Below are 24,832 nucleotides of genomic sequence, written 5' to 3'. Positions count from 1 at the left end.
GTGGGGGGCGGGGCGGGGGTGGTTTTAGACTGAGACCCGCCGGGGCGGGGATGGGGATATATTTCATACCCGCCGCGGGGATGGGGGTGGGGATGGGGATGGAAATGTCAGGTGGGGATGGGGATGGAAATGCCAATCCCCGCCCCGCCCCGCCCCGTTGACATCCCTATGTAGCACTACTAGAAAACAGGAAAATTCCGATGGACTGGTAACAAAGGACCCGAAATTCCATCGGAAAAAGCAAAATTTCCAACGAATTTTTGTTCTGTCGGATATTTCCGACGAATTTAAAAAATCCGTCGGAAATTTCCAACGGACATAAATTACGTCAGAATAAATGTGCTTTCCGACGGAATTTTCCATCGTAATTTAGAATTTCCGACGGATTTATAGTCCGTAGGAAAGTAATTAAAAAAAATTAAAAGCGTTTTTTCCCCAAACCCTAAAATGTCGTCCTTCTCTCTTTCTCTTATTTTCCCTTTTTATCTTATTTTCTTTTTCTCTCTCATCTTCTCTGCTCCTTCTCTTTCCTTTTTCCTCTTCTTCGTTCTCCCCTCTTCTCTGCTCCTTCGTTCTCCTTCTCACTCTTCCTCTTTCCTCCTCTTCTACTTCTCGTTCTCCTTCTCACTCCTCTTTCTCTTTCCCCCTTCTCTTTCTCTTTCCACTGCCGACACTAAACACCCGCCGCCACAAGATCGAACACCGACGTGAACAACAACACCAACACAGACTTTAACATCAACGGTGCAAACGAAGGTTTTTAGGTCAAATTCGACCATGAAAACTCTAGATCTAGAGTTTTCATGTTCGAATTTGGCCTTGTAAACCTAATTTCGTGATTTTGTGTGGTCAAATTAAGGTATGTATCTCTTTTTTATTTTATTTTGATTTTATTTTTTTTTCGGATTTTTTTTAAAAATTTGTGGTGATGTTGATAAATCTGGGTTATAGTTGGATTTTTTTATATTTTTTTTTTGGTCGACAATTTTTGATGTTTTTGGTAAGGGTTTGGGTGGGTGGAGCCGGGTTAGGGTTTGGATTATGGGTGGATCTAGGTTGGTTGTGGGTTGTGGTGGTGGGTCGTTGAAGTTAGGGGTTATGGGAAAGTTCGGTGGTGGTGGGGTGAATTTGCCATGGTGGTTTAAGTTAGGAATTTCTAGGGAAGGGGATACGGTGGGTTTGGGTTAGGTGGGTTCTGGGTTTGGGTTCGGTGGTGGTGGTCGTTCTTGCTGGTGGTGGTCGTTCTTGCTGGTGGTGGTCTGATGTAGGGGATAGTGGTGGTGGTTAGGGTTTGTTGAGGTGGTGATACGCCGCACCAGTGGTGGTGTGGCGTGTTTTTTTATTTGTTTAAAAGAAATTTTCTATGGAAATTCTGTCGAAAATTTTCGATGGACTTAGTATCCGTTGGAAATTTACGACGGATTTTTCCGGTGCCGGAAAATGTGGCAACGACGGAATTTTCGTCGGAAAAGGTCGATTTTCCTACCAACCCGTTTCCGACAATCATTTCCAACGGAATTCTGTCGGAAACGGGAAAAGATAATTAATCTTAGGAAAAGATAATTAATCACCTTACCCAAACTTATGCAAATCAGTAACAAGATAATTAATCTTAGGAAAAGATAATCTGAAAATAATAGTGGTCACATTTAGCATTTTCTACACCCATTTAGAGTTACCTACTACAATCTCTATATGAACATATACTTGAGAGTTGTAGGTAGTTTTGACATACTATCTATTTTCTATATATGCCATATTATAACTATATGCGCTTGCTTATCTACTCTAAAGCTTGCTGAAGTTGCCTGAACTGAAATGTCTAACAGTAGTAGCTTCTTTGATTAACTCCATTGTCTTTTCTTTTAATACATTTACTATAGAATTGGACAGGGTAATTGACTGGAATTTGAAGCAATAGCTACCAGCTTAGCGACTAAGCCCATGTTTCTCTAGATTGCACCAATAACTAACATGAATAGAATTTGGGCTCTAAAAGCCATTTCCTTTGAGCAAGCTATGTTATTGCACTAACTGGAATACTTACACTGTGTGGCTTCTTACAAGAACATTGGCAAAGACTATACATGTATTGCGTAATAGCAACATTAAACTTTGCTTATGAGTCATGGGTTGTAATAGTTGCTTTTGAAAAGACTCATATCACTTTTTTTAATCTTTTGTCATTACCAATCCATTACTTATGCGTGGAGTGTAAACGCAAGCCAAAAGAGCCTAATGTAACAACTAGCCATCCGGGCGCATCGCACTCGTGGGCTACCCTAGTATTTTCTAAAAGTTGATCTTTCTTCATTGATATTTACAAAAAATTACAGGTTAAAGAATTGCAAAACAATTCTTTGCTCATTTATCAAAAGAGCAAACTATATAATGCTCATTTGTCAAATGAGCAAATAATACTTGCTCATTTTGTTAAAAATTAATATTTATTATTTACTAATTTATCAAACGAGCAAATAATTAGTCAAAATGAGCAATTAATTTTTTGCTCATTTGTCAAGTGAGCACAAAATTTCAATGCTCCTTTGTCAAATGAGCAAACTATTTAATGCTCATTTGTCAAATGAGCAAATGACTCTTGCTCATTTTGTCAAAAATTAATGCTCATTTTCTGAGTGTGTTTGAATGATTCAAATACATTAGCCTACTAGCTCAAGGTTAGAGCATTGTGCAAATGCACAAAAGATGTGGGTTCAAATCCAAAGTAGGTTCATTTATATAATGTGGAGACACAAGTTTGTATATGAGAGTTTCATTGTAACAAAGTTTATATAGTTATAAATCATTTCAAACCAATTTTTTTGCTCGTATGATTTAGCACGAATTTGATTTTTTTTTAATTAATTTTGTTTATAGAGATGACTTATGTAGGAATTGCACCTACATCCCCTATGCATTTGCATAGTGCTCTACCAATTGAGCTAATAGGTTTCATCATATGTTTTAAATTATTTTTCTATATATGTTATTAATTTTTAATCAGCTTATTTGATAAATCAACAAAGAATTGTTTGCTCATTTGATAAAATGAACAAAGAATTGTTTCTCATTTGATAAATGAGCAAACAATTCACGTTTGATAAATTAACAAAGAATTGTTTGCTCGTGTGATAAATGAAAAAAGAATTGTTTGCTCGTTTGATAAATGACCAAAGAATTGTTTGTTCATTTGACAAAATGAATAAAGAATTGTTTGCTCATTTGATAAATGAGAAAAGAATATTTTTGCTCATTTGACAAATGAGCAAAGAATTGTTTGCTCATATGATAAATGAGCAAAGAATTGTTTGGCTCATTTGATATATGACCTAGGATTTTTTGCTCATTTATTTTTGTTTGCTCATTTTAATTATGTTTGCTCACTTTACATATCTTCTATTGAATTTATGAAATTTATAACATTAAGGTTGAATGATATGACAAAAATAAATAAATTAAGAATATTCAATAGAAAATTTCACGAAAATTAGCTTTAATTAACGTAAAAGTAACATGCAATAGGAAATTCATAATGAAAATCCTAAATTGAGAACAGTCAACTCAAACAATCTAGCAAAAATCATAAGTCAAATTCAAATCACCAAATAAGACCATTCAAATTCGATTTTCCAGAACACAAAATTTGATAATTAGAACATCAAATTCAAAAATTTGGATGAAAATACTAAATTAAGATAATTCAATTCGGAAATTATAATGAAAAACCAAAATTAAGGGCATGATATTTGAAAATTACGTACCAAAATTATGTATAAGTGAATAAGAGGAGATAGAAATTATCGATCCTTAATTGAAGCTTCAAACCATTGATGTTTCTCCTTCAACTTTGGAGAGAGAGAAATAAGTTGGGTAATTTTGTCTGGAGAGAGAAAGAGGTTATGTGTGATGTTGCATTTGGGTGGGTTTTGTTATGTTGTAAATTACATTAATCTTAGCTGTTGAATTTAATACAATCTCAAGTATATATATATTGTTGATCATTTTAAAAGTAAATCATAATTGGGGTAATTTGAATTTTTTAGGGGAACACCAGCACCTCCCCTTTTCACTTGCATATAATAGAGATTTGAGATATATTTCATCCATTTTCAAAAGTTCTTAGTACTTAACTGATCAAAACATATTGATGCTAATTGGATAATTGGATGTAAGAAGAAAAAAAAATAGATAAAACTAGAATCAACAATAACTATATACTAAAGGCGAATAAAATATGACACTTGTCAAAATTTGATTAAAATATTTCCCGCTAATTTTTTTATTTACTTTTTTTGCCAAGTTATCTTAGAAAATTTTTAATTCACTATAATATTTTTTTTTCCTACTTTACTAATATATTCTTTCCCTCCTAAATTCAATAAAACATTTTTGCAACAACTTATAAAAAATTTAACCAAAGTATTATTATTAAAAATATATGCGTAATTTTTAATATAAATTTGTACGGAGTATATATATCATACGGGTATATACAACTTAAAGTTTACTATGAAGCATTTTTTTTTTAAAAAAATGTGACCTTTGTCATACTTTTTATAAAGAGAAAAAATTTATAATAAAAATTGTTGAAATACAAACATTTGTAACTTTGTGCATTGCACGGGACCATAAACTAGTGAGAGTAACAAGGTTAATGATTAAAATAAATAATCTTTTTGTTAAAATGTACGTAGTATATACTAAGATCGAGAGAATCGAACTATATTGAGGCAATATTATACGGCAATAAGAGTTTTGCCAAGAGCATTCTTATTAGAAGAGATAAGACTGAAAATTCTACATTGTCATTCTTAAAAAATGACACCACAATATGCTGATGTGGCGAAATTTGATTGGCCATTAAGTATTTTGATTTTTATTTTGAATTATTTTTAAGGTCCATAATAATGTATTAAAATTTTATTTATATTTTGTATTCTTTAGAAGACATGTATTTTTTAAGAAATACTTAATCATAATTATGAAAATCCCTTTGTGTCCCTACCTTTTCACCACCAACAACAACTCCCAAACTGGCTGCCTGCAACCCAACAACTCACAGCTGCCGCACCACCTAGCAGCAAAACAACTACCTTCAACCGTCGAACAGCAGAGCAACCACCAGTAGCCCTCTCCACGCTCCACCCACCGCACTGCTATAGCAGCCCAGTCTACCGCATCCTTCAGCCTCGCAATCAATCACCACCGCCCAACTCTCAACCGCACAACAACACTATTTTCAACCACCACCTTCAATCCACGCCGCTTCAATTCACCAACACTAAAACGCAGCAACAATTGCGACAATTAGAACATCAAATCCGCCATCAATAAAATTTAATTTACTATCCAATTACAACAATTTCGGCCCTCCAGTCGCAGCAACAGCCGCCACCTTCAATTCACACTCCACCAACAACACCAAAACACAGCACCAATTGCGATAATTAGAACTTCAATCCACCGTCAATTACATCAATTCGCCACCCAATTACAATAATTCCGGCCTCCAATCACAGCAACAACCACCACCTTCAATCCACGCTTCACCAACAACACCAAAACGCAACATCTATTGCGACATTTAAAACCTCCAATCCAAGTGGTGTCATTTTTTGAAAAATGACACAGTAAAATCATCTTGAAAAGACACCAATAAAAAAAAGGTGTTAAAAGAACTTTTCAAAACAGACGAAAAAAAAAGGAAGACAACACAAGTTGTTTCTAGTTTATTTCTACCGACACTATTCCAAAACCACCACCACTCAATCAATCAAGAGTTCAAGACCATTGCCCTCATAGCCCCACAGACACATGCTAATTGCCCCATCACTTTATCTTTTCCATTAAATTCTTTGCATAAATCAATGTACAAATGAAATTGCAAGAAAAAATATATATATATATTCAAGACAAAAACAATTTTTGCATATTATTCACTTTATAATTTATTTCAATGTTGGAATACTTTGTTCATTCCTAAAAAAATTATTAGGATCAACCAAAGTCTTAACTTTTACCAACCTATCAAAATTACCCATAAAATACTTCCTACCATAAACTTCTCCTTCTTTGTAAGTCCAATTATGACTAACACCAATATCAACATCCCTATAATTTAAGTAAGCACCCCTAGGATTTTTAGAAACATAAGGTTTCATAAATTCATAAACCTCCCTAATTAAACCAACATTAAGATCATCATCCATTTTCCCTCCAACTTTCCAATCAGCTGAGTATTGAATCTTGAACAAGTTCCCTCTCCTATGAGGAAATGGTGTAGCCGTCGACGAAATCTCGTTCATCCTCCCTCCATAAGAGTTAAACACCAACCCTATTCTTTTCAACTCAATCAATTTCTTCCATAATAGCTCCAACCCTACTTTTGTGATGGGTTTTTGTACATAATCCGATTTTCTCTTCAAATAAATATTCGTGTAACTCCTATTTAATAAAACTTCTAGGGAAGTTTCGTTGTCGTAGTTACCCCAATACATTACCGATTTAACCCAACTCATCTCGAAGCAATCTTGCTTCTTGAGTCCGAGTTCAGGGAATTTTTCGTCTAGTAGAGACACTAACGAATTCGAATCCCCTAAAAAGAGTGACATAAATGTGACTCGTACGGTTAGGTTACCTTTTTGTTGAAGATCATTTGCAGGTTGTAACAATAACCTTATGAACAAATTATGATCAATATCTTTCATTAAAACCTGCCACTTGTAAACTAAATCAGTAGCATTATCTGATAAAAACCGTTTAATGTTAAAAACGGTTACTGTCTCCGGTACGGGGACAAGCTTAACGGTGTATGAGACTACAACGGCGAAACTAGCACCACCGCCACCTCGTATAGCCCAAAATAAGTCCTCACCCATGGTGGTCCGGTTTAATATACGACCTCGAACATCAATGATTGTGGCATCGATTATATGATCCACGGTTAACCCGTGTTTTCTGATCATGTTGCCGTATCCGCCACCGCTGAAGTGGCCTCCTACACCTACGGTAGGGCACACCCCGGCCGGAAACCCCAGGGTGTTGCTTTTTTCTTGTATCCTGTAGAAGAGTTCGCCTAGTGTTGCACCTGCCTCTACGTAGGCGGTTGCGGTCTTAGGGTTGACCTCGATACGACGGAAGTTGAACATGTCGAGGATGATGAATGGGTGGTCGGAGATGTAGGATAATCCATCGAAGTCATGGCCGCCACTACGTATTTTGAGTTGGTGGCCGAGGTTGCGAGCGCATACGACAGTGGCGGATACTTGGGAGGTGGTGAAGGGTGTGATAATGAGTTGTGGTTTTGGTGTTGTTGGGTATGTGAATCTAAGGTTTCGGATGTATGCTTGTAGGATTGAATTGTAGTTTGTGTTTTCTTTGGAGTAGAGAATTTTGGAGATGTTTGTTGATGAATTTGTTTGTTTTTTCAAGCATTGGAAGAAGTTAGTGTATGTAGAATCTAATGATAATGCTAATGTCAATGTTGAAAAAAGGATTAGAAGACAATAGGATAGTTGGTAAGAGTTGTTCTTTGTATTCATTTTGGATTTGGATTGCAAAAGATGAAATTTGTTAAGTGCTGAAGTTGTGTTTATATATTATTCAAAAAAAAAAAAAAAAAAAAAGGTGTGTTTATATATAGTACACTTCCTTCAACGCCCATTGTTTATACTACAATAATTGATTCTCTAAAATCAGATAAGATGTCAAAGTTATCCAATTGAATCTAACAAAAAAAAAAAAAAAAAAGACCTCTATAATTGTCTATTGTAATAGATTAGAATCATTGAAAAATGGAAATAGATCAGAAAACAATTGTGAAATATTTAGATACTAATTCGCTGTGTCATTATTATTTTTCAAATGTTTGCAAAAATCAAATAGGACAAATATATCTATATGAAGTAATTAAATAAATAGGGAATGTTGTATTGATTAGTAAGTTGGTGTATTTTATTTTATTTTATTTTTAATTTTTTATAATCAATGTGAAAGTGAAAGGTTTGAAAAGTCATATTTGGAGAGGGGATATAGTTGTTGTGAAGAGGAAGATATTCTTGTTCACGTTGTAAAAAGGATGTTGCTTTCTGCTTTACTGTAGTATGGTAGGTGACAAAAGATAAAATGAAAATTTCAGGACATTTGCATGTGATCTGTTCATATAATTTATTCGGTTGTTAATACGAATATGTGTTGTTAAAGGTTATTAATTTCAACTTTTATAATTGGAAAAATTGTATTTTCCATAGTGAGCTATAAAATTAAAGAGGAGGATTGACTCAAAAAAAATAGGTCAATGGATTTTTTATGTCCTTCAATCAACATTATAATGCAATGTCAAAAAAAATGGAGACTTTTAAGTTATTAGACTTTTCAACTATTAGACATTTTATCAAAGTTTGAGACTTTTACCAATTACAAAGTATTATACATACATCATTTACAACCAATTGTACTACCTAAATGGAATTTACAATATATGATAAATGGAAATAATATTAATAGAATCAGTATCTATATAATAATGAATAATAAGTCTTGTGTACAATGAGTGTACATTAATTTTATTGTAAAACGATCAGTTTTAGCATAACTTTAACTATATTTATGTTAACTTTAACCACTTAAAGGGTAACTTTTAATTTGTCATTGATTTAAATTTTATTTTAATGTATATTTTCTTATAGATACGTGATTACATACTATAAAGACTAATATGATTAATCTAATACATTATAAGTTTTTTGTTAGATAAAATTTATTAATAGAAAAATAATCACTTTTGCATTATAAAGGGTAACTTTAAGTATTTTTAACATAACTTTTATCGATTTTACAATAAATTAATGAACACCTGTTGTACACAAGACTTTATGTATAATAATATAAAAGTTTTTTTTTTTTTTTTTTTTTTTTTTTTTTTTTTTTTTTTATATATATATATATAAATTTTAAGGACATCATTCCAAACCTTACTTAAATAAACTAACCTTAAATTAATTTATATTATATTCACTACAAATTTATTTATACTTCCTCCGTTCTTTTTTTATTGCAGTATGGGGGGTTTTATGCTTGCCAATGCATTACTTAAGCTATTTTTATATCTAATTATACTTTTGTAAAAATTATAAAAGTTGATATTTAAAAGTAAATTTCGAGACGAATCTAACTAGATCTCACATGACTAATGTTTTTCCTAATAGATAAATCACAAATGATGGTCAAAAAAGATTGAGTAAATAGTGTAAAAGTTCTTATGGTACAATAAAAGAAAAACGGATGAAGTATATGAAAACCCTCCTATAACATCCCTTTTTTAGATGTCAGGAATCAGGAGTATCTAACTTTAAACAATGGAAATTGAACAATATTATTATATAAGGAGTATTATATAAAAAAAATGTTATTTTTCAAAACCCTTAGCTTATTAATCCTCTTTTTTTTTGTGGACTTTAAAAAAAAAAAAACAAAAAAAATATCCAACAACTTTCAACATTAACCTCCTTAATAACTATCATCATCCCACAAGCTAACTTCCTCGATTGAATCATTAGTACGTAGTGCGTAATAATAACTAAAAATTAGCAGGGGATTTTGACTACTGAGCAAAAGCAAAATGACTAGAATATTAAGATATAGAGGGTGTATAAATGGTACAGAGTATAATATATTTGTCACACTAAATAACTAATTTAAGAACAAAAGCAGAGAGTGACAAGAACAAGGCCTTAGCTCGAATATATTAAAGTACTCTTAAAGTAATTTGTGGTTGGTGCACCCGGGTGCACCATGCACATGGTGTACCCAAAAGAACATTTACTATATTTAAAAGAACATGGGGTAAAAAATGAACATGTTTTTATTTTATTGCAACTGTAAATCCATTATTCTCTTCTCCTGCAATTTCTCACTCCTCTTTCCCTCCCTATCACTCTCTTTCTTGCTGCCAATTTTCTCTCTCCTTTACACCATTGTTTTCATCTAAAAATTTCAATGAAGTTCTCAAATTGCTCTCATTTTGCTTCAATCTCCTAATACTGGTACCTCTTCTACTGTTTGGGTAAAAACCATTTCCAAAGTACTAATTTTCTCTCTCTAGAACTTTTCTCTCTATCTTAAGAACAAAAGCAGAGAGTGACAAGAACAAGGCCTTAGCTCGAATATATTAAAGTACACTTAAAGTAATTTGTGGTTGGTGCACCCGGGTGCACCATGCACATGGTGCACCCAAAAGAACATTTACTATATTTAAAAGAACATGGGGTAAAAAATGAACATGTTTTTATTTTATTGCAACTGTAAATCCATTATTCTCTTCTCCTGCAATTTCTCACTCCTCTTTCCCTCCCTATCACTCTCTTTCTTGCTGCCAATTTTCTCTCTCCTTTACACCATTGTTTTCATCTAAAAATTTCAATGAAGTCCTCAAATTGCTCTCATTTTGCTTCAATCTCCTAATACTGGTACCTCTTCTACTGTTTGGGTAAAAACCATTTCCAAAGTACTAATTTTCTCTCTCTAGAACTTTTCTCTCTATCTTTTTCTATTTTTTCAAAAAATATCAAAATAGCAAAATTGTTCATCTTCAAAATGAAACCCAAGAAAAAAATTGAACTTGTTTCAACAATTCAACCTTCAAACTTGAACAAATGGTGGATTCAAGTAAAATGTAAGTATAAATTTTGTACATGCGAATTATTTTTCGTCAATAATTTTAAAGTCAAAGTGTTTGATTTTGTGAATTTGGGATTTTTTTAAAAAAAAATAAAAATAAAATAAAGCTATGAAGTACAAGTTGTTCAAAAAAGAACAATTGGAGAAGAAAGAAGAATAGTAACGAATTGAAGCCAACTGGAAAATAACCAAGCAAGGTTAATTTTTCAAACACTAGCTTGTTCTTTTTCAAACAGTAACATGTTCTTTTTATTCCATGTTCTTTAAAATATGCCTAATGTTCTTTTCGGAGGCCATGTTCTTTGTCAAACACAAACATGTTCTTTTGTTGAAGATTATTATGCATGTTCTTTTTCAAATACTAGCATGTTCTTTTTCAAACACTAGCTTGTTCTTTTTTCAAATACTAATATGTTATTTTTATTCCATGTTCTTTAAAATATGTCTAATGTTATTTTCGGAGGCCATGTTCTTTGTCAAACACAAACATGTTCTTTTGTTGAACACTATTGTGCATGTTCTTTTTCAAATACTAGCATGTTCTTTTTCAAACACTCGTATGTTCTTTTTTTTTTCTCATGTTCTTTAAAATAAGCCTAATGTTCTTTCCGGGTGCACCATGCGCATGGTGCACCCAGGTGCACTGTACTATTTTCACTCTTAAAGGCATGTCGTCCCCAAAAAGATGTGATCCTTGCTTTAATAAATGTCCAGCCTTACACAATCCATGAATCAATGAAGATTTACAACCTTCAGCAAGATAGTCTCCAATTAAAGTCCAAATAACACCAGATTTGTTCGACATAGACCGTCGTTGCTATAGTCTTTATCATGGGGACTAATCTTATAAGCAATATCAATATTAGGGGTACAAACTCCTTAAAAAAATTGAAATTTGTTTCCAATTTCATAATGATATGATCTTATCAACTAAAATTAGTGCTCCATTATTTATTTTTTGATTTTTCAAGAATAAAATTTTAGTGCATTAGAGGTCAAATTAAACTGTCCATTGCATTGCTAACATATTATCTTCGAATTTGTGTGTTGAATTTTCTTTGAGTCCCTAGTCTCACATGGCCCTACGTAACAATCTGCACAATATCCTCATTTCAATTTTCTGAATTTTCTGTCCTTACAATGCCACGAACGTAGGGTATTAGCCTCTCAATCTCATCTTTTTTTCCTCACTCGTTTTCTACTTTTCCTTTATTCAACTTATGTGACCAATCAACTATTCTATCCTCTCACGGATCCGTCCACTCATAAATAAAATCTATTTACATCCTAGATCGATATCATGATTAAGAAGAGTTATGAAAAATGTAAAACGTCGTAATTAATGAGATTGGTTGACGTGAAAATAAAAATTCAAGAGTAATGATAATGGAAAACACAATGTAAATGTATTTTTTTTTTTTTTTTTTTGGGGAAGTTATTAAGAAATGGCAATTCATGTTAATAATAGAATATGATTGAAAGCTTAATCATACGGAATATTCATGAACTAATACATATGAGAGTGAGGGATAGCTCAAGTGGTTAGAGTTCCCTCCCGATTTCAAGATATCTTGGGATCGATTCTCACCCCCGTCCTTGTGGCTCTCTAAAAAAAAAAAAAAAAAAAAAACTAATTAGTATATTTACAGTGTTTTACAGAAACATTAAAGGATAATTATTATTATTATTACTACTACTAATAATAATAATAATTATTATTATTATTATTGTTATTATTATTACTACTACTACTATTACTATTATTAATTTTATCGCATTATTATTATAATAATGATTATTATTAAATATTATTTAATTATTATTTTTATTATTATTATTAAAAATTAATAATTAGTATTATCTTTAAATATTAATTTTTATTATAAAAAATCAATTAATAATAATAATAATTATTATTATTATCATTATTATTATCACTATTATTATTACTATTATTATTATTCATTATTATTATTATTAATATTATTATGATCAAATATTAATTATTATTATTAATATTAATTATTATTATTAATATTAATATTATTAAATATTAATTATTTATTATTATTATTATTATAATTCAAATTAATTATTATATAATTATTAAATATTAATTTTTAATGATATTATTATTATTAAATATTAATTATTAATTATTATTATTATTATTACTATTATTAAATATTAATTTTTAATAGTATTATTATTATTATTAAATATTAATTATTATTATTATAATAATTCAATATTAATTATTGTTACTATTAAATATTGATTATTTATTATTATTATTATTTAATATTAATTATTATTATTATAATTTAATATTAAGTATTATTTTTAAGCAGAGCAGAGCAGGGTAGAGCAGAGCAGAGTAGAGCAGATTTCAACAGAGCAGAGCAAAGCAGCTCTAAAGACTGGGGTCTAAAAGGTATATGACATGCATCTCATACCTACCTAATTATGTGGGATGTATTTAAGAAGAAAACACAAATTGGACCTAGCCTTGACCAAGCACAACACCTAACAGCTAAGGAACGAGCGAGGATTATATTGATTGATTAATAAGGATTATAATCTTAAACATTTAGGATATCAAATGGGTGCACTAGATATTTTGGACGGAATAGGTAATAAATCACTCTTCTTGACAAAGATTTCAAACCACGTTGACTAGTACTAATATAAAAACACAACATAACAAATTAAACACAACATAAATTCCAGTACCAAGTAATCCTAAAATTTCACAAAAAATGAAGACAAATACCAACTCTTTTCTACTCCCCTATTATCTTTTAATCCTACTCTCCATAATCTCACAAGCATTATCTTCAAATTCTACATACAATAACTTCTTCCAATGCCTAAAACAACAATCAATTTCATCAACAAACATCCCCAAAATTCTCTACTCAAAACAAAACACAAACTACAATTCAATCCTGCAAGCCTACATTCGAAACCTTAGATTCACATACCCTACAACACCAAAACCACAACTCATAATCACACCCTACAACCCCTCCCAAGTATCCGCCACCGTTGTATGCGCTCGCAACCTCGGCCACCAACTCAAAATCCGTAGTGGCGGCCATGACTACGATGGCCTATCATACATCTCCAACACCCCATTCGTCATCCTCGATATGAAAAACTTACGACGTATCGTAGTAGACCCTAGAGCCGGAACTGCCTACATGGAGGCAGGTTCAACTCTGGGGGAACTCTACTACAACATTCAAATAAAAACAAATAAATTCGGGTTTCCGGCCGGAGTTTGCCCTACAGTAGGCGTAGGAGGCCACGTCAGCGGTGGCGGGTACGGCAACATGATAAGAAAACATGGGTTGTCCGTTGACCATATAACCGACGCCACCGTTGTCGACTCAATGGGTCGGATCTTGAACCGGACCTCCATGGGTGAGGACTTGTTTTGGGCTATACGAGGCGGCGGTGGTGCTAGTTTCGCCGTTGTAGTTTCCTACACGGTGAAGCTAGTCCCAGTACCGGAAAAAGTAACGGTTTTTAACATTAAGCGGTTTATTAGAGAAAATGCAACGGATTTAGTTTATAAGTGGCAGTTACTAATGAAAGACATTGATCATAATTTATTTATCAGATTATTATTACAGCCTGTAAGTGATCCTCAAAATAAAGGTAAAAAAACAGGTAGAGTTACTTTTATAGCCCTTTATTTAGGTGATTCAAGTACATTACATTCTTTACTCAAAAAACAATTTCCTGAACTTGGTCTTAAGAAGGAAGATTGCTTGGAAATGAGTTGGGGTAAATCAACGTTGTTTTGGGCTAATTTCGACAACGAAACATCCCCTGAAGTTCTCTTAAGTAGGAACTACTCCGCAAATTACTCGAAGAGAAAATCGGATTATGTACAAAAACCGGTCACTAAAGTAGGGCTGAATTTACTATGGAGGAAGCTGATTGCCTTGGCGAAACCGGGGTTGGTATTTAACTCGTATGGTGGAAGAATGAACGAGATTTCGTCGTCGGATACACCATTTCCTCATAGGAGAGGTAATTTATTTAAGATTCAATACTCAATTAGTTGGAAAGATGCAGGGAAAATGGATGATGATAAGAATATTGGGTTGATTAGAGAACTTCATGACTTTATGACACCTTATGTATCAAAAAATCCAAGGGGTGCTTATTTTAATTATAGGGATATTGATATTGGTGTTAGTCATAATTGGACTTACAAAGAAGGGGAAGTTTATGGTAGAAAGTATTTTATGGGGAATTTTGATAGGTTAGTGAAAGTTAAGAGTTTGGTTGATCCCGATAACTTTTTTAGGAATGAGCAAAGTATTCCGACTTCGAAATCATTGGGGGATAAATAGAAATTATGTGCAACTTCTTATCTAGTGATTTGATTTTAATTTATATAAAGCGTTATGTACTAAAAAGTTGTAGGTTGTTGATTTTAATATTGATCGAAAGGCTTTTATTGTTACAATTATGTTGGTATACATTTTTCTTTTCTTATTATATAAAAGGATACAAAATTTATTTCTTTGTCCTCTCTCGAAATCAATTTTGGTCGTGCACTCGTGCATCGGTGGTTAATGTAAAAGGATTCTACTCCCTCCGTCCCTAAATTACATTCCTCCTTTCTATTGTTAATGTAAAAGGATTCTACTCCCTCCGTCCCTAAATTACAACAATAAAGTATTCATACTACCTCCGTTTAATAATATTTGTAATTATTAGACATTTTTTCTCTCTACTATATGTCAAATTATTGCAAATAATATGAAACAAAGGTAGTATATATATGGTTCAATTCACCAATAACATGCAGATAAGAGACACATATTAAAGATTTAAATTAAACCAAGTTAATGATCTAAGGAGTTTGTACTGAATAGGTGCTTAAAATAATACTTAAGCTGAAGATTGTAAATCAAAGTACCCGAGACGTATATGACTACCACCTTCAGTTGTTGTAGATCAATGGCATATATAGATATAGTACTGCATACATACATAAGTGATCGGAGAATTAACTTACTAATGATAAACTTAATTTCTTATGTAATAAATTGTAATCAAATACTTCGTAAGTTCGTGTGGTATAATACATACATTTCACAATGAAGGAGATTTCTGCCTGAGGTGTGACGACCATGAGATATAAAGAGTTGATCACTGACTTAAAAGTTGCAATTCTAAAAAATCCGAATACAAAAAAACCAGCATACACCAAGTTTACTATTCTAGATGATAACATGGGTAGGCTTGGTACGGAACATGGAACAAGGAACATGGAATCATGTGATGTTTTGGTACTACAACAATCAAATTTCACACTTAAAAAGGGACCATGATTCATGACTAGATCAACACTAGTTTAAATATCTCTTTGTTGTTACTTGTTTTCTTCTCATGAAATAAGCCACTATGAATTAGACTATATTGATATAATGTATGATATCATTCATACCAAATATAATTATGATAGCAAAACACCTTTAATTTTCACGGTTTGGTTTATTATATTGATTTAATCAGTCTTTGGCAGGTTTTAGAAACTAATATATAAGAAAAAATAAATTAATTGAGGTCTTGCTGAATTTGTATTAGTATGTATGGCTATAAGTCTCAAATATGTAAATTTCATAAATTTTATTAATTTGTATGCGACTTCTTAAAATTGGTACATCCTTTTCCAGTACAATTCAAATTCAAAACCAACATGTATATTTTGATCAACTTTAGGCCAAACACTCCTTAACACTAAGCCTTCCATGTTACGGAGTAGATTTTATATGTTACGAATTTGGGACTAGTCAATAGGCTTTAACATAATAATTAAACCGATAGAAACAAACATTTCAAATGTCGAAGTTTATTTGAAGAACATTGTTAATCTACATTGCAAATCATTGGCCTAAATATTTAATTTTGATATATAGTTATGTGACTCATGACAAAGTAATACATGAAAATTTGGAAATTTTTTTAGGAATTATTATATCTCAAAAAAATTATGTGCCAAAAAAATCATTTTTTTTTTTTGACGGAGCAATCTTATTTTTCTTTTGTCGCTTGTATTAAAAAAAGAAAAAAAAAATCATTTCTCCTTTGACTTGGGTCCATATAATATAATAATGCTTTCCTTTTTCGATGTTATTGTTTTATGTTCATCTTCTTACTACTCCCGTGCTCCCTTAAAACACATTATGATTGTCACTTTCTCTTACCACAATTGAAAAAAACTATAGAATTTTCACCACCTAATTAATTTTCTAATTAACTTATACTGAACAAAATCGCATTCACCAACCCTCTTATTAAATCACTTGCCTAATAAATGATGAGAATTTTTCTATAGGATGAAAAGAGTAAACGAACTCTTTAATTTTTTGCCCACATTGTAAATTAATATAAATAAAACTATTCAATACTTCGTATAAAACTAAGTAATCAACATCCTAAACGATTTTATTTCAGTGTAACACCCAATTATTATCTCTGTGTTGGAATACTTTGCTCATTCCTAAAAAAGTTAGTTGGATCAACCAAAGTCTTGACCTTTACTAACCTATCAAAATTCCCCTTAAAATACTTCCTACCATAAACTTCCCCTTCTTGGTAAGTCCCATTATGACTAACACCAATATCAATATCCCTATAATTAAAATAAGCACCCCTTGGGTTTTTAGAAACAAATGGTGTCATAAAATTATGAAGCTCCCTAATTAACCCAATATGTTTATCATTAGCCTCTTGCCCTGCATCATGCCAACTATCAGAGTACTGAATCTTAAACAAGTTCCCTTTCCTATGAGGAAACGGCGTATCCGTCGCCGGAACCTCATTCATTCTTCCACCATACAAGTTGAATACCAACCCTGGTTGTGCCAAAGTCACTATCTTATTCCACATTTGCTTTAACTGTAACAATGTCATCGGTGTTTGCACGTAATCCGATTTTCGCTTCGAATAGTTAGCTGTGAAGGTCCTGTTTAACAATACTTCAGGTTTAGTATTGTTGTCGAAATTTGCCCAAAACAATGTTGATTTACCCCAACTCATTTCTTTGCAATCCTCGTTTTTTAAACCAAGTTCGGGAAATTTACCGCCTAGTAGGGTAACTAATGTATTAGAATCACCTAAGTATAATGCCATGAAAGTAACTCTGCCTGTACTTTTACCCTTAATCTGAGGATCATTTACAGGCTGTAATAATAATCTGATAAATAAATTATGATCAATATCTTGCATAACAAACTGCCACTTATGCACCAATTCCGTAGCGTTATCCTTAAGGTAACGCTGGATGTTAAAAACGGTTACGATTTCTGGCACAGGCACAAGGTTCACGGTGTAGGAAACCACAACACCGAAGCTAGCCCCGCCGCCGCCTCGTATAGCCCAAAACAAGTCATCACCCATGGAGCTACGGTTTAAAATCCGACCTTGTGCATCAACGACCGTGGCATCGATTATATGGTCAACGGATAACCCGTGTTTTCTGATCATGTTGCCGTAACCACCACCGCTAACATGGCCTCCTACACCCACGGTAGGGCAAACCCCGGCCGGAAACCCGAGGGTGTTGGATTTTTCTTGTATTCGGTAGTAAAGTTCACCTAAAGTTGAACCTGCCTCAACGTAGGCAGTTGCAGCCTTAGGGTCTACTTCGATACGTCGTAGGTTTTGCATATCGAGGATGACGAATGGGTGGTCCGAGGTGTAGGATAGACCGTCGTAGTCATGGCCGCCACTACGGATTTTGATATGGTGGCCGAGGTTGCGCGCGCATACCACGGTGGCGGATATTTGGGAGGGGTTAAAGGGTGTGATTATAAGTTGTGGTTTTGGTGTTGTTGGGTATGCAAATCTAAGGTTTCTAATATAGGCTAGTAGGATAGAATTGTAATTTGGAGTTTGTTGTGCATAAAGAATGTTTGTGATGTTTGTTGGTGAATTTGTTTGGTTTTTTAGACATTGAAGGAAGTTGTTGTATGTAGGATCTAAAGACAATGTTTGTGAAAATGAAGATAATAAGATTAAAAAATAACATGGAAATAATAGAAAGGAGTTGATGTTTGTGCCCATTTTTGTTTAGGGACTAGTTACAAAAATAAATTGCATGAATTCTATTAAATAAATAATGTTACAAAGTTATAAATGGATGGGTATTATTTATTTGTCTATTTATTTGATCTCACATTCTTTGATATTAATAACAATCCTTAATTTACTCTTTGTCATTAAAGATGATATAATAGTTGTAATTGTTAAGTTTAGCCATTTTAAAACCCACAATTAAACTTTTGCTTCTTGTTTTGAAGGATTGTCTTATAGAATAGAACTAAACCTAGTATAGTTTTTGATCGGTTAGATTAATGAGGTGAGACAACGATTAGGATTAGCTTTTCATGGACATATCATAAGCCTTTTGCAAATAAAGGAGAATATCTATTGACAGTTTTAGACCATAGTTTATAATTTAAGTGTATGGAGTACTTGATTCAAAATAGATATTGAAAACTGTACAAAAATTACAACTTGAGCCCTAAAAGAAATAAAGAGAGCCATACATCATTAAGATAATCATTTTCAAAATTTCAAATTTATACTTTTATAAGTGTGTTCTCTCAAAATGAAGTAAAATCAAGCTCTCTTCATATTTATTAAGCTTATAATGAGCCTAAATTGTGAAACGTAGATACTGGCTTCTAAGCGTTTTCTGTTGGGCTTTTTTTCAAAAAATACAGGGCCTAAGCCCATTATATCCTGATCCATTAAAATTATAAATAATACCTTAGTCTTTATCTCTCTTCTAAAAGGTAGAAAATTCTTTAACATGAGTAATCAGACGTAATCATTTCCTCTATTGCTCGTCTTCATATTGGCCCAACTTCCGGAGTCCGGACAGATATACACAGTTAGAACAAAAAAGAACGGATGGAATAGATCATACAGAGTTCAAGTGGCTGTTACAAGATGCTCTCATTTAAACTTTTTGTTGTGACTACCATTGATATTCATGGCTTCTAATGGCTTTTGATGATCTTTAATACTCTTTTTGTTTTTCAAAAGTTCGACTCATTTATTATATAAAAGTACAAAAAAGTAAAAAAGTTTAACAAATAGTGCTAAAAGAGATGAAACAAAAATTGGGAAACTGATTTTTGCATCCTTAATACTCTGTATGAATAGAATGAAAGGACAAAATATTATCATCTACCATGTACTTATAACAAATTAAGCTCGCACTCACATATATCATGTTATGAAACCCAATTGTACATCAATTTTTTAAATAGTTAATTAGCTACATAATACTGATAATAGAGATACACATTAACCTTAATCATGTTAAAGTAGCCCTTATATTCAAATTAACTTTGAAAAATATAAAGTTGTAATATATATATTGGGACTAATACCAAAAATTATATCGACTCAAAAAAAAGAAAGAAAAAAAAAATGGTGAAGATAACAATGCAAGGCTTAATTAATATTTTTAAATGTCGATTAGGATGTATCTCTCGATCATAACCATAGTCCATCATGATGTGATGCTTTTCTTGCACTCAAATTCAGTACATTGTTTACGTCCGTTTACCATGCTACGTACATTTTATTTGTTAATACGCGTACCTGCCTGTAAATTTTCATAAAGAAGGAAACGTAAATTTTGAGCAAAAAGTTTAACTTCAATCAAGGATAAACGAGTATTATTTTATAAAGCAATAATCAATCATTGATCGTTCTTATGAAGGTAGCTAATCAAACTTTGAAGTGGGTTTGATTTGATCTAATCAAAGAAATTATTTACTCATTAAGAATCGTGATTGTTTAACTTAGTGATCCAACAATAATATATATGTGCTATGTGTGTATGTATCATTGAATGCATGGTGTTTTTTAAATGCTAAAAATTCAATGGTCTTGATCAAAGCATAGCATGATAGCAACTTGGTTACAAAATTATGTATTTCTTATAAAACTATCTTACATACATCATTTGTATGTTCTTTAATTTTATGGTTGAGATGTTTTTTTTATAAGTTCAATATCTATTATATTTAATTTTTAATAAGTAAATATTATAAAAAAATAAAAAAAAATTGGTATTTTAAAAATATACTAAAAAATTGGTATTTTAAAAATATACGTTACGTTAAGATGAATATAACAAAATCTCACATAATTATGTTTTATTTTATAAGTTCAATATCTATTATATTTAATTTTTAATAAGTAAAATTTATAAATAAAAAAAAATTGGTATTTTAAAAATATACGTTACGTTAAGATGAATATAACAAAATCTCACATAATTATGTTTTATTTTATTTAAAATAACAAACACTAGTCAAAGTAAAGAGGCTGAGTAGTGTCAAAAGTCAAAACATGTCAACTATAAAAGAATGGAATAAATATTTAGTGATTATTTATGGTCAAAATATGTAATATTTGGCATAAAAGGTAAAAGGAACAATTATCAAAAACCATAAGGAATAAAAAAAAGGCATAGCAAACAATATCTATAAAACTATGAATTCCTAAAGAAGTTTATTAGACTATAGTAGAATGAAGCAAATGAATAAATACAGACTGATTGCATTAAAGTCTATAAACCCTTGCCCTTTGTTTCAAGGTTACACAATCTTTAAAAACCCTTAACAAAACTTATGTTGTTGAAGTTGAAGAGCACTAGTTGAGCTCATTCCTAGGATATCATGGTTTGCTATGGCGCCGGCTACAATCTTGTTATGTGATGGGTCTTGTTGTTGTTGTTGATGCTGGTCCAAGCTTTGGTAGTTGGCAAGAAGCTTATCCAAGAACCCCCACTCGCCGCCATTAGCTAACAATTGTTGTGTGTTTATTAGTCCTCCAGCGGAGGTACTTAGTCTCAGTATATTATCCATGGTAGTAAAGAGAGTGCTACCACCGGCGGCTGATAATGTGTCGGAGCTAGCCAATTGTGGGAGGTGCATAGCGCCATCGAAAGTGTAATCAGGGTTATAGTAGTTATTAGGAAACATTAAGGGTTGGACGTTGTAAGCATGTTGCCTTGGTGGGAATAGGGTTGTAGAAGTAGTAGGGTTGGTGCTTGGCTTTATCATGTGGCTTGAGGTGGGGTGATTATTTGTAGGGTTAGGATTATCGTAATCGTCTTCGTGTAGTAGTTCAGAGTGTAAACCTCTTCCATGGTTCTTCTTCTTGAAGACTCGGCACACCACCCATCCATCTTCTTGCTAAAACAATGAAAGAAAAACCACCCCAAATTAGTCGCAAGCATAGATTATCTACTTGTATATCTATAAAGGTTAAATGAACTATGGAGAAACAACTTATTAATATATCTTTTTTTTTCATTCAACTACCTCTTTTTCTTGTATAAACTATTATAAAAATGACAGTTATTAATAACTTAAATTTAATTAATTAATTCTTGGATCTGACACTCTAAGGGGGACATATACATCTTAGAATGTCGTCTTTGGTGTACCTGGTTACATATATGTGCATGATTACAACCCCTAAATCATGGATCTATATCTAGCTGAAAATTTTCATTTTCGGTATGATGGACATAATGAAATACGCGTACAAATAAATTTAATTGAAGCTTAATTAAATGAACACATAGACATGAAATATATGAAGATTACATTAAGAAAATTTTCTAGGTTAATGGAATAAGGAAGTTCTCTTTCATTTGTGTTATCACTTTACATAAGCGTCAAAAATTATTTATCTATGCTAGTACAAACAAGTTCCAACGTACAATAATATGATTAATCCTGAATCCAAGCCTTAAAAAGTTAAAAGTAAACCTCAATTATTGATATGCTCAAAAAGGCTAGCTGTAATCTTGCTTTAAACTATACCAATTTTTATGGATAAAAGCTTTTAATTTAGAAATTTAAACCTACCTGAAGTTGAGGATCTTCATCGTTGAGTCGGTATTCATGCATGATCCAATCCGTCTTGTGACCATGAGGAGCACGTCCGGTGTAGAAGACTAAGGTTTTCCTCATGCCGATTCGCTTTGCATTGTTGCCAAGGTAGATTGCCTTGTCTCTCCCGGTGGCTTTCCAAAATCCGGCTGCCGTGGCACGGTTTGTTCGTGTACCTGTTGGATACTTTTTGTCCTTGTGGCTGAAGAAGTACCATTCATTTTGAGGTCCTGAACCTATCCTGCATCTATCTGTATAACAACATTGCATGCATGGTATTAGCATCACTTTGTAGATGCTGCCAAAATAAAGATTTCTAACATGCTAGAAAAACTTATCTAGGATATAATCTCATAACATATTGCTATCCAAAAAGTGAATAACATGCATGAACTTCATTCAACCTTCATTATGAAATTAAATTCTAATAATATCCGTCGTTTTTTCATAATAAATACATACAGTAGTAATTTGTTAATACTGAATGGTCCACTATCAAATATGACCAAACAAAATATGATTTAATCGAAACAACTTATTTGTCATTTCTATACCTTTTTAACATAAAAACTCATTGTGTAACAAAAATCCAATTCGAATCATGTAGCACTACAAATCTATATTATTCAGATGAAGAAAACAAGAGCATAAGAACTTAAGAAACACTTTTTTTTAAATGAAATTTAAAATCACTTTCTAAGTACGACTCTTACATAAATACTACTATATGATTAAGAAGCCCTCGAGATGCCCATGCAAAGTTAAACATGTTTTAAAAAATATTGTATTAGCAGATGTCAATGAGTTCATCTAAAAGTCTTATTTAGCGGGTTGATGAAACCTATGGTTTGGGATCATCACCTCCAAAATATTATTGAGTTTAATTTCATTTTTTTTTTTTTATGAACTAGCTAACTCCGTATGAACTTGTGCAAAGAATTAAAAATAAATTAATAAAGGTTGGTAGTATCGGATCCAAAGTATCTAGGAGTTAGGACCCTAGTTCGTCCTATATCATGTTGCTATTATTTGATGTAGATGAATAAAAAAGGAAAACATAAAATTATGTATAAGATTAGAGTATATACCATGAAACTACTAACAAAGATGATGAGTTATTTCATGCTCAAATCTTAATTAACTCTTATTATTATCAGATCGATTATAAGTTTATAAGCCCTAAAAGAAATTTCAATAGCTTAAATTTTAAGTCTTTTTTCCATTTTATTTTTTGGAATTTGATAAGCACTCTACTATATCATGCAACAACAAACATGATGATGACCTTCAAGCTCAAATCTTAAGTCTTACTATTCGATCTATTGTAAGATTATTAGCTCTATAATATCTCTACATAAGTTTATACTTCATATTATCCAAGATATCCTAAAGGAAAGACCTAAAACCACACTATTAAGTAAAGATTTTTGTACTTGTAAGCAAATAAAAATAAAGAAGAAGGTATATATGTGATATGTATGTTAAGCAATATAGCTAACCTTTGAGATCCCATGGTTCAAGCTTGTTAAGGTCAACTTCTCTAATAACATCAAGATCAATAGCTTCATAAGAAACCTTTTTCTTCAAATAATAGTATAGTAGTTCTTCATCAGTCGGATGAAAGCGAAACCCTGGAGGAACGGAGATTTGGCCATTACCACCATTTCCTGGCATCATTGTAATAACTTTGTTCGTCTAGTAGTTCAATATACTCAACCAACCTAAAAAGAAATCACTGAAAAGTAGGAACAAGAAACGGGTCATAACATGCACGACATAACAACAACACGTTACGTTACTTCAAAATCAATCAAGTACACCAAAGAAAGAAATCAAAGAAGAAGATAAACTAGCAATAGATGGAGGAAAAATAAAAACACCGTACCCTTTGGTTAGAGAGAAGCTAAGGTGATAACGATAAGAATGAGATGAAGTAAAAGATAGGGAATTGAATAGAAAGAAAGATTAATTAGATTGTAATTAAGAAGAAATATGGGAACTAAAACCAAGGAAAAGGGAACAGAAATAAAGGAAAGCTGGGGGATATAATAGTCAAAGGAATAGAAGAAATATAATGATAAAAAAAGGAATAGAAGAAAACAAATAATAAAGAAAGGGAATAGAAGAAAACAAACAATAAAAAATAAGGAATAGAAAGGAAAGGGAATCTGATTGTCATGTGGAGGTATATGAAAGCGTACGTA

The 24,832-nt window shown here is 32.0% G+C and overlaps 4 pseudogenes; 1 reads left to right on the top strand and 3 right to left on the bottom strand.

Moving 5' to 3' along the window:
- Positions 1-5,881: 5,881 nt before the first annotated feature.
- Positions 5,882-7,620, bottom strand: LOC145585208 (berberine bridge enzyme-like 21 pseudogene; annotated as a pseudogene).
- A 5,770-nt stretch (positions 7,621-13,390) lies between these two features.
- Positions 13,391-15,217, top strand: LOC145585206 (berberine bridge enzyme-like 19 pseudogene; annotated as a pseudogene).
- A 1,955-nt stretch (positions 15,218-17,172) lies between these two features.
- Positions 17,173-18,768, bottom strand: LOC145585205 (berberine bridge enzyme-like 21 pseudogene; annotated as a pseudogene).
- Positions 18,769-21,262: 2,494 nt separating this feature from the next.
- Positions 21,263-24,305, bottom strand: LOC145584183 (protein SOMBRERO pseudogene; annotated as a pseudogene).
- Positions 24,306-24,832: the final 527 nt, after the last annotated feature.

The sequence above is a fragment of the Chenopodium album genome, chromosome 16 (assembly GCF_948465745.1).
Source record: "Chenopodium album chromosome 16, dcCheAlbu1.1, whole genome shotgun sequence".
Classification (NCBI taxonomy): Eukaryota; Viridiplantae; Streptophyta; class Magnoliopsida; order Caryophyllales; family Amaranthaceae; genus Chenopodium; species Chenopodium album.
This window is presented reverse-complemented; position numbering and strand designations above follow the sequence as displayed.